This window comes from Carcharodon carcharias, chromosome 2 (assembly GCF_017639515.1).
Source record: "Carcharodon carcharias isolate sCarCar2 chromosome 2, sCarCar2.pri, whole genome shotgun sequence".
Lineage (NCBI taxonomy): Eukaryota > Metazoa > Chordata > Chondrichthyes > Lamniformes > Lamnidae > Carcharodon > Carcharodon carcharias.
This window is the reverse complement of record NC_054468.1, coordinates 25,738,785-25,751,820: the sequence shown is the minus strand read 5'-3', so window position 1 is coordinate 25,751,820 and position 13,036 is coordinate 25,738,785. Positions and strand designations below refer to the sequence as shown.

The window sequence follows — 13,036 nt, the reverse complement described above, 5'->3', positions numbered from 1 at the left end:
TTTGACATGTGTCCCTAGAGCCAAGTGTATTTATATATTGGTGAGAGCAATGGTTTATTTTTATTAATCTATGGGATGTGGGTGTCACTGGTAAAGTCAGCATTTATTGTCCATCACTATTTGTCTTTCTGAGAGCCACTTCCTTGAACCACTGCAGTCTGTGTGCTGAAGTTACTCCCACAGGACTGAGATTGGGAATTTTGACCAAGCAATGTGTATTTCCATGTCAGGCTGGTTTATGACTTTGAGCTGGTTGTGTTTCCATGTACACGCTGCTCCTGGTTTGGTTTAGGTTGCAGGTTTAGGACATGTTGCCAAAGAAGCCTTGGGGGTTGCTGCAGTGCCTCTTATAGATGGTACACATTGTAGCCATGGTGCACTGGTGGCAGAGGGAATGAAGTTTAGAGTTATTGTGTGGGTTGCCAGTCAAGCATACTACTTTACCCTGAATGGCGTTGAGCTTTTTGAGTGGTGTTGTTTTGAGTGGAGTGGATCGGCACCTTGTTAAATGCCTGTTGAAAATCCATATACACAACATCTACTGCGTTTCCTTTATCAAGCTTTTTAAAATTTGTTGAGCATTACTTGCCTTTTACAGATCTAAGCTGGGCCTCCTTAATTAACCACATAAAATAACTGATGGTAAATAATAGGCACCCACACAGATTTTGTTTTTATATCACCTTGCACTAGATCTCTATCGTTATCTACTGTTTCTGATATTAATTGCAACAGCTTAATTGGAGGTAGAATTTTCATGGAGGTTCTCCTGATGTCATGCTGTTAACCTCAGCAGAAATCCCAGAGAAACTACGCCAAGATTATTGTGAGATAGAATTTCCATGAAAAACATTCCTATCCCTTCTACCCCATGAAGCGTTACCATTGCATTTTAAAACTCTTATTTCCTGTTTAAAGACTTTTAAAGTCACAAAATTCAGCTCCGTGGTGGCCATTTTTTCGACATTACGAGTGCTGTTTGGGTTCCAAAAATAGTGCTGGCGCACATTTCTTCTGGTGTGGTTCACAACAATCACCATCTTGGTGATGGAGTTAGCATGGGTATTACGAGCACCTACTCTGGTCTGGGAGCATTTCTGTCATTCTCTCTCCTCCACCCCCCCCCACCCCCAACCTCCAAGTAGTGTGCATCATCTGTGATCCACAAAGAAGGTGCTCACAGAAGAATCCTGCCACCTCTTGGAACCAGAAGTGCAGCCTCCGAGCAGAGCAAGGATGGTACTGCAAAGGTGACCATGGCCGTGAAATTCTTCAAGTCTTAATTCTTAGAACAGATGGCTTAGCAACAGCCTGGGAGGAGATGGGGCAAGATTGGGTTCTCTGAACAGAGGGAAGCAGGTGGAGTATGCATGTGGCATGTGGCTTTGCCAGGATAGACTTCCCCATAGTGCTGGGTGCCACCAATTGCAATGCATGGCTTTGTGGGTGTCACATCTCAATGCTGAGATGTATTCTAACTGCAAGAGTTACCCAGTCGCTCAATGCGTGGTTGGTATCTGTCCACACTCAGCATATTTTATTGGTGAATGTTCGCTTTCCTGGCAGCAGGCATGATGTCTTCATCCTCTGCCAGTCTGCTGTTCCCTCAATCTTTCAGCTACCAAGTCAAACCAGAGGGTGGATACTGGGCAACAAGCTGGGCAACTTGCAACAAGCAAGTACACATGGTGCATGTCTCCTCTCCTCAAACCAACTACACATCCATATAGCATCCATTTACCACGAAGCATGCTTTCACAAGAATATCATTGAGCAGATGATTGGAGTGCTGAAGCAATGGTTTCGCTGCCTTGACTGCTCCAGAGGAGCCCCGCAGCACTTGCTGTAGTGGGTGTCCTGATCTGCTGCACCTACCTCAACCTGGTCAACGTGAGGGCACAGCCCTTGCCACCAGGGATTCAACAAGCACCTCCCAATAAGGAGGCAAGTGGCACATGTCCCTTCTGGCTGGGCTGTCTGTGTGCCCCTCACTTAACTCTGGTTCCCATGAATACAACCACAGATCATTACTGTACAAGAGTTGAGGTGGGCAGGCACTCGTACATTCAGCACTGGTGTTAGGAACTAGAGAGTTTTTTTGTGTATTTGGTTGTGTTAGGAATAAGGTATAACTTTAAGTTTAATTTGTTCATTTTTATTTGGGTTAAAAGGTGAAACCAGGGATCTAGTTTCATTTTTGAGTGGAGACAGCAGGTCTAAAGCTGTTTGTATACCTGCATTTCTAATTAGTTTTATGATCTTTGAAGTGGAGAGCTGTGTTTTCAAGGGGTGGGGGGGTAGTGGTTCAGGAAAGTTCAAACAAGAGTAGAAAAAAATCTGTGCTTTTGCCTAGCAATAGTAGGCTCCACAGAGAAAGGTAGTTTGAGTTCACTTGCAGCATAGGAGGGACAGATGGCAAATCCCAAACCAAAGCACAGTTGAAGCCAGGATTCCAGAGAAGCTGGACAGCAGGACAGAAGAAAAACAGAATTACCTGGAAAAAATCAGCAGGTCTGGCAGCATCGGCGGAGAAGAAAAGAGTTGACGTTTCGAGTCCTCATGACCCTTCAACAGAGTTCTGTTGAAGGGTCATGAGGACTCGAAACGTCAACTCTTTTCTTCTCCGCCGATGCTGCCAGACCTGCTGAGTTTTTCCAGGTAATTCTGTTTTTGTTTTGGATTTCCAGCATCCGCAGTTTTTTGGTTTTAGCAGGACAGAAATCTTAAACTAAAGTTGAAGCCAGGGGAAACTAGTGCCAAAACTGGGAGAGCTGTCTCAGACTAGTCAACAACAGCCAGGCAGTCATCCTCATGGAATCATACCTTAGAGATAATGTTCCAGACTCCACCATCACTATCCCTGGGTATGCCCTTTCCCACTGGTAGGACAGACCCAGCAGAGGTGGCGGCGCTGTGGTATACAGTCTGGAGGGAGTTGCCCTGGGAGTGCTCAACATTGATTCTGGACCCCATGAAGTCTCATGGCATCAGGTCAAATATAAGCAAGGAAACCACATACTGCCCTCCTTTAGCTGATGAATCAGGGCTCCTCCATGTTGAGCACCACTTGGAAGAAGCACTGAGGGCAAGGGCGCAGAATGTATTCTGGGGGACGTCAAAGTCCAACACCAAGGATGGCTCGGCAGCACCATGACTGACTGAGCTGGCCGAGTCCTTAATGACATAGCTGCTAGACCGCGTCTGCAGAACCAAAAAGAAGGAAAAACATACTTGACCTCATCCTCACCAACCTGCCTGCTTTAGATGCATCTGTCCATGACAATATCGGTAGGAGTGACCACCACACAGTCCTTGCAGAGATAAAGTCCCACCTTCACATTGAGGATACCCTCCATCATGTGTGGCACTACCATTTTGCTAAATGGGATAGATTTCAAACAGGCCTAGCAACTTGAGACTGGGCACCCAAGAAGCAGTGGGCCATCATCAGCAGCAGAATTGCACTCAACCGCAATCTGTAATCTCATGGCCTGTCATACTCTCCAACTGTACCATTACCATCAACCTGGTTCAAAGAAGAGTGCAAGGGGGCACACCAGGAGCAGCACCAGGCATAACTAAAAATGAGGTGTTGTCGACCTGGTGAAGCTACAACACAGGACTATTTGCATGCCAAACAGTGTAAGCAGCAAGTGATGGACCGAGCTAAGTAATCCCACAACCAACATATCAGATCTAAGCCCTGCAGTCCTGCCACATCCAGTCGTGAGTGGCGGTGGACAGTTAAACAAAGTGCTGCTGCTGCAGGCTCCACAAATATTCCCACCTTAATGAGGGGGGAGTCCAGCACATCAGTGCAAAAGATAAGGCTGAAGCATTTGCAAGAATCTTCAGCCAGAAGTGCTGAGTAGATAATCCATCTTGGCCCCCTCCGGAGGTCTTCGGCATCACAGAAGCCAGTCTTCAACCAATTCCATTCACTCCATGTGATATCAAGAAATGGCTGAAGGTGCTGATAGTGCAAAGGCTATGGGCCCTGAAAATATTTTGGCAATAGTACTGAAGAATGGTGCTCCTGAACCTGCCACGCCCCTTGCCAAGCTGTTCCAGTTACAGCCACAATACTGGCATATACCCAGCTATGATTAAATTGCCCAGGTATGTCCTGTACACACAAAGGACAAATCTAACTGGGCCAATTACTGCCCCATTAGTCTACTCTTGATCATTGATAAAGTAATGGAAGAGGCCATCTACAGTGCCATCAAGTGGCATTTGCTTAGCAATAACTTGCTCACAGATGTCCAGTTTAGGTTTTGCCAGGGTCACTCAGCTCCTGACCTCATTAAAGCCTTGGGTCAAACATGGACCAAAGACCTGAACGCCCAAGGTGAGGTGAAAGTGATTGCTCTTGATATCAAGGCAGCATTTGACCGAGTGTGGCACCAAGGAGCCCTAGGAAAACTGGAGTCGTTAGGAATCGGGGGAAAACTCTCTGCTGGTTGGTGTCATACCTAGCACAAAGGAAAATGGTTGTGGTTGTTGGAGGTCAGTCATCCCGGCTCCAGGACATCACTGCAGGAGTTCCTCAGGGCAGTGTCCTCAGCCCAAACATCTTCAGCTGCTTCATCAATGACCTTCCTTTCATCATAAGGTTAGAAGTGGGGATGTTCGCTGTTGACTGCACATTGTTCAGCAATTGCAATTCCTCAGACACTGAAGCAGTCCATGTCCAAATACAGCAAGACCTGGACAACATTCAGGCTTGGACTGACAAGCAGCAAGTAACATTCGTGTCATGCAAGTTCCAGGCAATGACCATCTCCAACAAAGAATCTAACCATTGCCCCTTGACGTTCAATGGCATTACCATCACTGAATCCCTCACTATCAACATCCTGGGGGTTATCATTGACCAGAAACTGAACTGGACTAGCCATATAAATACTGTGGCTACAAAAGCAGGCCAGAGAATAGAAATCCTGCAATGAGTAGCTTGCCTTCTGCCTCCCCAAAGCCTGTCCACAAGGCACAAGTCAGGATTGTGATGGAATACTCCCCACTTGCTTGGTTGACTGCAGCTTCCACAACACAAGAAGCTTGTCACCATCCAGGACAAAGCAGCCCACTGGGTTGGCACCACATCCACAAATGTCACTCCTCCTACCACTGATGCACAGTAGCAGCAGTGTGTACCATCTACCAGATGCACGGCAGGAATTCACCAAGGCTCCTTAGACAGTACCTTCCAAACCCACGACCACTACCATCTATAAGGACATGGGCAGCAGATACATAGGAACACAGCCACCTGGAAGTTCCCCTCCAAGTCACTCACCATCCTAACTTGGAAATAGATCACCGTTCCTTCACTGTGGCTGGTCAAAATCCTGGAACTCTCTCCCTAACAGCACTTTGGGTTTACCTACACCACATGGACTGCAGCAGTTCAAGAAGGCAGCCCACCACATTACCTTCTCAAAGGCATCTAGGGATGGGCAATAAATGCTGGCCCAGCCAGCAAATCCCACATCCCATGAATAAATTAAAAAAAAAATCCCAACAATTTTGTAAATAGCTAGCTTCACTAAGCTGGCACTGTCCCTGAGTTTGTCTGAATTCCAGTCTCTGAATTCTAGCTTCCCTATTGCACTGAACTGTTACTGGCTCCCTGGACTTTTCTGAGCCCTACAGTTGCCTGATAACAGCTCCTAGGTCTTTGAAGATACAAACCACATGAGGTCCAAACTACAATCATTTCGCCCTCTGAGCAAACACCAATAAATTCAAATCAGAGAACCATTTTAAACTCTATCTGCCTCCACGACCATGTATCCTTTCAGGGTTCACTGAGTGTTCTAAATCTAATTTGACTTTAACTCCCAAAACAGAACATCTCACTGGATTGCAGTTCTTTGTATGCAGTATCGACATCACAGCTCCAGTTCTGTTGTTTTAGAATCTTTCCTTTTATAGCTGTTAACTCCTTAAGTCAGCATGGTCCCAACCTTTTAAGTGTAATAGACTCCAAGCTGCTTTAGTTGCATTTATCCTATTTTCTACAGTTAACCTTTAATCTTCCCAGAACTAAAAATTACCTCTAAAATATTAACATGAACTAGATATTTGCTGCACTCTTCACTGAAGTCATTAATACCAGTTGTAAGTAGCAGAAACCCCAATATTGATCCTCGTAGCACTCCACTAGTTACAGCCTGCCACCTTGAAAACATCCTTTTTATAGCTACTCTTCACTCCCTGTCTGTAACCAATCTTCTATCCATGCTAATATATTACCCCAACTTCATAAGCCTTTATCCTGTGTATAAATTTTTTGTATGGCACCTTTATTGAATGTCTTTTGGAAATCCAAGCATACGACATATTGGTCCCCCTTGCCATTTATTCTAGATATTAAAGACATCATGCAGCAACATGGCATTAAATAGATGATCTAGTTGGATGGCAGAGCAGGCTCCAGGGTCCGAATGGCTGGCCTCTGCTCCTATTCTTATGTTCCTTTCTAGTTCCATCCTCAAAAAAAAATCCTGATAAATTTGTCAAAAATTATTTCCCTTTCATAAAAACCATGTTGATTCTGCCTGATCATAGTTTGATATTCTAAGTTAAGACATTCTTAATAGTAGATTCCAGCATTTTCCCCTCGAATGATGTTAAGCTAATTGGCCTGTAGTTTCTCCCCTTTTTCCATCCTTTCTTGAATAGCGATGTTACATTTGCTAATTGCTAATACACTATTCTATAATCTAGGGAATTGTTGAAAATCATAACCAGCGCATTCACTATCTCTGTAGTTATCTCCTTTTAAAATCCCTAGGATGTAGGCCATCAGGTTCTGGGAATTTGTCAGATTTTAGTTCCTTAAGCATCTCCAGTTCTTTTTCTCTGCTGCTATCAATTGCCTTTTAATTTACTCACTCTTTTATTAGTCCCTAGGCTGTCCTCTATTTCTGGTATGTAACTTGTGTCTTCTACTGTGAAGACAGGCACATAATATTTGTTCAATGCCTCTGCCAATATTTCCCATTATTGTTCCTACCTGTGTCTCTAAGGGACCACAGTTACTTTTAGCTACACTCTTCCTTCTAACATATTGTAAAATATCTTCTATTCCTGGCTATTTGGTGTGCCTTTTGCTTGCTTCTAAAGCACTCTCAATCCTCAGATGTCTTGCAACATTCCTTGCAACATTATAAGCATTTAACATTTTACTCTAATACTATCCTCAATTTCCTTAGTAAGCCATTGATGGATCTTACATATTGAATTTTTGTTTTTTTAATGGAATGTATTTTGAACTTTGGAAACATTTAAAATAAATATTTATAAATGTTTATTTACTGCCATACATTTTATCTATCCAATCACCGGTAGCCAGGTGTCTCTTCATACCTATTTGTACCTTAGATGTTGTTTGTGATTGGAGTGTGTCGCTTTTGAACTTAACATGGAAATACAATTGTACTATGAACACTATTTTCCAGTAGGTCTTTTACTATGACATTATTAATTGACCCTGCCTCATTGCATATTACTCGATCTAAAACAGCTTTATCTCCTAGTGGTTTCACAATTGTATTGCTCCAGGAAACTGCCATGAAAGCATTATACAAACCCATCTTCCATTCTACTTTTGCCAACTTGATTGGTCCATTCTTTTGGAGGATTAAAGTCCTCCGCAATTGTTATGTTGCCTTTGTTACAAACTCCAATAATTTTTTAAGGAAATCTAAAGTACAACTTCTGTTAGGGGGGGCCTATGAATTACTCCCACCAGCACTTTCTGATGCTTGGTATTCCTAATTTACTTCACTTCCTGATCTTCTGAGCCAAGAACCTTTCCTCACTAGTATCCTTATGTTATCTTTTACTATAAGGGCTACTCCTCCCCCTTTTACATTGTCTGTCTGTCTGTCTGTTTGTCTGTCATTTCAAAATGTTGTGTACCCTGGATTACATCTTTCCCAACCTTGGTCACCTTGTAACCATGTCTCTATAATTAGTCATTTGGTTGTACAGAGCTTGAATATTGGTGAAAAAAGAGACATGCCGAAGCTTTTTATTTTGCACTCTTGAGGACACTTGCAAGAATACCAATATAAGGGGAAATCAACAATTTCTTCTGTATGAGAAGAGAGTGCTGATTGATTTTTCATGCTGTATATCACGCAAACACACAAACAGGCCTAAATCCGTCACCTTTGACCCTGGAAGGTGTCTCATTGCAGTAGCAACACAAGTGGTATTCGCCACTAACAGGATGCTGCTTTCAAACCAAAAAGATGTTCTGCCGATCGCACAAATGAGTAATGTGGTATATGAATTTCAGTGTCAGTATGACGATAGGGTATGTAGGCTGTACATCACAAAGACTGGCGGATCATATCAAACAGCATGCAGGGTACGGATCGTACTCAACCAGCTCGTGCTTGCAAATCTCCAAACACGGTGTCCAACGTTAGATGTGACATTGAGATTGGACAATATTTGCTAAACAATCCTCAGTGTGCTAAGAATTACGCTGACAACCAATTTAAGATTATCAGTTGGGCTTGCAGTGTGGTGCATTCGCGTGTACTGGAAGCTACATATATTAATACACAGGGCCCAGTTCTTTGCAGACAGAAAGAACATGTACATACATTGCGCCTGTTTCAGCTAAACAGAATAAGTGACAATCATTTGCTGACTCAATTCTCAGGGCAATGCCTTGATCAATTGAGGTCAAGCTGCTCAGTTTAAATTTCAAACAATGCTTTGTAGTTAACTGTCAGTCACCATCACTGGTGCATTCTCCATGGAAATGCCTCTACTAATCAGAGTCCACTTGCCAACCAATCAGCACTCTCATCACATACAGTATAAATTGTTGTTTTCCCCTTATATTGGTATTCTGGCAAAGTGTCCTGATGAGCGCAAGATGAAAAACTTCAAAGTATCTCTATAATGGTAATTTAGATCTAAACTACCTCTCTATTTGTGGAGCTAGTTCATCTTCCTTATTGCAGATGCTTCACACATTTAGTTAGAGCCTATTCGTTGTTTTTTCAACTGTGCTTTGCATGAACTTTGTTTGCGATTGCATTATTAACTGTTAAATTATGTGTTCTTTCTTGTCCTACTCTGCTTCTCCTTACCCGTATTGTTTTAGTTGGCCTTGGCTGGCGATGGAAAGCTATTAATTATTTAAAAACAAACGGACCTATGCAAAGTGAATGATACCAATAAACATTTTAGTTGTATGCTGTAATGTGGCTTGCTGGAGAGCAGTTGTTGTAAAGGTTTGATGCAGCCTGGTTAGAATGATATTGCATAGAAGACGACCATTCAGTCCATTATATCTGTGCTGGCTCATTGAAAAGCCTATCTAATTAGTCCCACTCCTCTGCTCTTTCCTTGCAAAATGTTCTCCTTAAGTATTCATCTAATTCTTGTCTGAAAGTTTCCTCTGAATTTCCTTCCACCACTCTCCCTTTTTGGAATTGCATTCCAGATCACCACAAACTTGCTGCATAAAGCAAATTTCTCCTCATGTCGCCTCTGATTCTTTTGTCAGCTACCTTTAAACCTGTGTCCTTTTAGTTACTGCCCTATTGCCACTAGAAACAGTTTCTGTTTTTATATACATTATTAAAATAGTTTATAATTTTAAACATCTCAACCAAATCTCATTGTAACCTTCTCTGCTCTGAGGAGAACAACTCCAACTCCAGTTTCTCCAGCCTCTTCATCAAACTGCAATCTCTTTATCCCTGGAATTATTCTGGTGAATCATTTGTTAAGTGCATTACCCTATTTAGGATGGTACATTAAAAATATTGAACTTAATCACATACAATAAAAATTCCTGTTTAAAAAATATGATTTTAGGATTGGAGCCAAATGTTAATTGCGCCCTACAGTTGAGACAGCAGGTCAAAGTTTCATCTTGCTCTGTTCCCTATCTTCAGCTGACTGTAGAAATTTGAATTCTGCATGAGCCTGCAGTTAGTATTGGAGCTGCTGACTATCTTTTTGAAGCAAACTCCACTTCCTTTGCCCATCCTTTTTTGTGGGTGAACCTTTAAAGGTACTGGAATCTTGAGTTGCTGCAAAGCTGTTGTTGACTGGGTGCTGGTGAAGTTGCATTGAAGATATTCTGCAGTTATAACTGATTCATATTTTAAGGTAATTCTACATGTTTAAGTATTAATTTATTGTCATATTCAACTGAAGGCAGCAGAAACTGCTGTCAGAATGGTGGGAAGGATTAGCGAAGATAATTATGAATTAGTGTGGCAATAGCAATGTCTTAAAGTATCGGGAAGTCACTGAGGATGGTATACAGTGATTGAAGGACTCATCAGGGCAGCAGACTTCCCAGGTGAGGTAAACATTTTAAATTGCTTCTTTGTGTCAGTCTTCATTATTGAAAATTATGCTGAATTGCTAATAACAACAATTCAAAGAGTTTGGGATAAAATTTGAGTTTCAAAGCGAATATATAATCATGGTAAGAAGAAATGATTTCAAAAGCAGATCGAGTTGCTGGCCCTGACTGCATTCACCTGTTCAAAGAAATGGGGCGTGTGCTATGTGAACCATTTTCCTCTTGCCATTAACAGCCCTCTGGGGCCTGGGATTGTTCCCAAGGGCTGGAGAGAAGCCTATGCAGTGTTTAAAAAGGGAAATAAATTAGATTAGGGAAGTTACAGGCCCAGGCATTTGACTTTGTTTATTTATAATTTGCTTGGAAAGAGTTTAGAGGTGTACTGTACCTTGATAGAGAAAAGGTAACTGGGTAACCTCAATGTGACTTCTGGCAAAGAAGGTGGTTCTTCCACAAATTGTCTGAAGTTATTTTAGGAATGTCACATCTGGGTTGGTGACTTTCAAAAAGCTGTTGGCACAGAAGGTTGTTAAATAAATTGGAGCCCACGGGATTGTTAGACAAATTTTGGATTGTTTAAGTAACTGGCTACATTCTCATAGACAGAGAATTGTTATTAATGGGTGCGAGCTGGTCACTACTGGGGTCCCACAGGAATTGGTGTCATGGCCATTGCTGCATCTTTATCAAATACCTCGTTCAAGATGTCAGGGGTAATGCTGACAAGTTCATGGGTGATGCAATGGTAGGTGCAATGAGGGAATAGGCCTATGTCTGGCAAATTATTTCAATATTGATAAATGTGCAATACTATGGACTTACAGAACACCTAAGCATGTATGTGTTCTGTTGTGATTTGATGTGCATATATCTTTAAACTGTTAATCATTACACACCTCGACAGGATGCATTAGTCCCATGACTTGTATTGAGTCGGCAAGCAGGAACAAGATGTGTGTATAATAGTCTCCCAGTTAACTCTCTGTATATAATCTTATCTTCAAGTAAAGAACTCAGATTGTTTCACCAGTCCTGGTGTACGATTGGCACATTTACGTCAAAAAGAGAAGAATGTAACAAAATGCACCAAATGGGGTTGCTTGAATTAAATTTCTGATACATGTTGTGGTGAGTATAAATTCACTTAAGTATTCAGAAGTAAGCTGGTCAGGTTCATGGGTACGTCAATGTAATGGCATATGAGTGTGAAGTGTGTCTCCTCCTTAAACTTGTAATTGCCCAGAATTTTTTCTGTTTAACCTGTTCCAGAAGATCTTATAGATGGTGGTCATGGTGTGATAGAAGTCACACCATGGACTATTTGGTGTTTTCCTGCTCTTAATTTTTCATCTGTATCTTTTTATGACATTTATACTGAAAAGTTAGTGGTGGGGATGAGGATTGTCATATTTCTTCTGACTGAAACTACGGAAGTTAGGGACTCATGTTTGGCTGCAGTAAATTCTGCTTGAAACAGGGGACTTCCGCTTTCCATATTCAGTATTGTATGATCATCTTTGCTTAACTGATAGGGAGTTTGAAGGGTGCAAAAGGGACAACCCTCCAGCGACTGCTGTGTGTGATTTTTAAAAAAAACAAAACAACAAACAATGGACAGTCAAATCGCAGCATACTTAATCAGATTTGTACATTGTAAAATGTAGTAGCCGAATGTGTTTTAGCTGTTGCTACAGCTTTGCTCTGACTGTGGACCTGGGAGCAGTGCGTTGAAAATATCTGCTTCATAAATGTACATTTTAAAATAGCATAGGTGGGGGAAGGAGTCAGAAATAATCACTTGGTTTGTGGTTAAAACTCAGTTGCCATTGTGACCGAATCCTGGCTAATGTTGCAAGCGTGTGTTCATCCAGTGGATTCCAGCTGTTTCAGTTAATAAGCTCCACAAAGTTATTTGTTTTCAGCTAACTTTAAGAATATAGGCTATATTAGTTTCTTGGAAGACTAGTTCATATGTTACTGTACCTTTTTTGAGATGAAGGGTGATTTTATTGTGTCAAAATTCCCTCGCTGTTCCCTCCCCTCATCTTCCTGAGGCAAGCTCAAAGCCCAATTGCCTTGTTCGAGTTGCACTTCAGAACTTGAGGCCTTTTGGGCATGTTACACATTAACTTTCTTGGCAGCACAGTTACAATAGTATCAAAGGTCATACCAGTCTGCTGCTGAGGAATTTGAGATTTGTGTTATGTGTGAGATCAGATTTTGTGCCTAATGTACTCCAAAGAAGCTTATTTGGTATTGGGCCACCTCACTCCAGGTATTACTGCAACCCTGCAACTTTCAGAGAGGCTTAGGAGGTAATAATTTAGCTGAAAGTTGGGTTATTGCTTGGTTGTCATTGTTTTTAAGCTTAACCATTCACCATTTGGTCATTGATTAAAATTCACTGTGTATGAGAGAAAAATATTACATGGTACACTTCTTTTTGGTGGGGGGGGGGGGGAATTGGTTGAATCTGGAAATTTAATACTGTTATAATGACTAGTCATTTGTTAGTACAGAACTTGGGTATTGCTGAAAAAAGACATTTTGTCAAAGCTTTTCATCTTGGACTCATCAGGACAATCACAAGAATATCCAATGTCGGGAATCAACGATTTTTATACTGTATGAGAAGAGAGTGCTGATTGGTTGGTTAGTGGACTCTGATAGCGGTATTGCCATGGA

At 41.9% G+C, this 13,036-nt stretch overlaps 1 protein-coding gene across 2 annotated transcripts in view; it reads left to right on the top strand.

Moving 5' to 3' along the window:
- The window catches only part of LOC121290071 (plastin-1-like), a 135,779-nt gene that overhangs the window by 38,063 nt on the left and 84,680 nt on the right, over positions 1 to 13,036 (top strand). The window contains exon 1 of one of the 2 annotated variants that reach the window (XM_041210238.1): positions 11,350 to 11,479. The exons of the other annotated variant lie outside the window; for it this stretch is intronic. The gene's annotated coding sequence lies outside the window, so the exon portion shown is untranslated. Of the gene's footprint in view, positions 1 to 11,349; positions 11,480 to 13,036 lie in introns of those variants that run through there. 2 annotated transcript variants of the gene reach the window in all.